Below are 1,362 nucleotides of genomic sequence, written 5' to 3' on the forward strand. Positions count from 1 at the left end.
GGAGGAGGACCTCCCCTATCTGTGGACTTGGAGAAGGGCATAGGAGAAGATGAGAGAGGAAGGGTGAGAGAGAAGGTGGGATTGGGAGGGGTGAAGGGAGGGGGCTACAGTTAGGATACAAAGTGAATAAACTGTAATTAATATAAAAAATAAAAATTTAAAAAAAGAATCGCAAATAATGTAATGTTTCTTTTCTTTTAAATTAAACTTTGTGCTACTAATTAGAGTGGGGGTGTTTCACTCTTTTATTGTTCAGTTTATCTTTTAAAAAGAGCCTCACATAGCCTAAGCAGGCTTCAAGCTCACGACACAGCTGAAGACAGCTTGAATTCCTGACTCTCCTGCCTCCGCCTCCACTGTGTTCCTATTAGAGGATTGCCTCACCAGAGTGAACAGAGGAAGACATTGACAGGTTGGTTGAGTTTTGAAGTGCGGGGCCTCCAGCAAAGGCATACGCACTTCCTAGACAAGTACTCCACTTCTGAGCTGTATTTCCAGTTAATCATACTTCAGTTTAAAATTTTAAAACTCATAAAACAAACCACCTAACCTAATTAAACCACCTTATTCTATAACAGAGTTAAAGCCTGTGACAGAATAGGCTTTGAGGAAATGCCTGTACTAGGATTCTGTAAAGAAGGCCACACAACCAACAGAGATTATTCTTTTTTTTTTATATAAATCTTTTTTTGACTCTTTTTTTTATTCAGAACATAAGCTTTTATTTTTTTTATTAATTACACTTTATTCATTTTGTATCCCCCCATAAGCCCCTCCCTCCTCCCCTCCTGATCCCACCCTCCCTCCCCTTTCTGCATGCATGCCACTCCCCAAGTCCACTGATAGGGGAGGTTCTCCTCTCCTTTCTGATCTTAGTCTATCAGTTCTCATCAAAAGTGGCTGCATTGTCCTCTACTGTGGCCTGGTAAGGCTGCTCCCCCCTCAGGGGGGAGTGATCAACGAGCAGGCCAATCAGATTATGTCAGAGGCAGTCCCTCTTCCCATTACTATGGAACCCACTTGGACACTGAACTGCCATGGGCTACACCTGTGCAGGGGTTCCAGGTCATCTCCACGAATAGTCCTTGGTTGGAGTATGAGTCTCTGGGAAGTTCCCTATGTTCAAATTATCTTGTTCTATGCTCTCCTTGTGGAGTTCCCGTCCCCTCCAGCTCTTACTATTTCCCACTTCTTACATAAAATTCCATTCACTCTGCCCATCAGTTGGCCATCAGGCTCAGCATCTGCTTTGACAGTCTATACTGCAGAAGCTTTCAGAGGCCCTCTGTGGCAGGTTTCAAGGTTGTTTCCTGTTTTCTTCTGGCTTTCAGAGGCCCTCTGTAGCAGGTTCCGAGGTTGTTT

This window comes from Psammomys obesus, unplaced genomic scaffold, assembly GCF_907164565.1.
Source record: "Psammomys obesus unplaced genomic scaffold, mPsaObe1.curated_primary_1811, whole genome shotgun sequence".
Classification (NCBI taxonomy): Eukaryota; Metazoa; Chordata; class Mammalia; order Rodentia; family Muridae; genus Psammomys; species Psammomys obesus.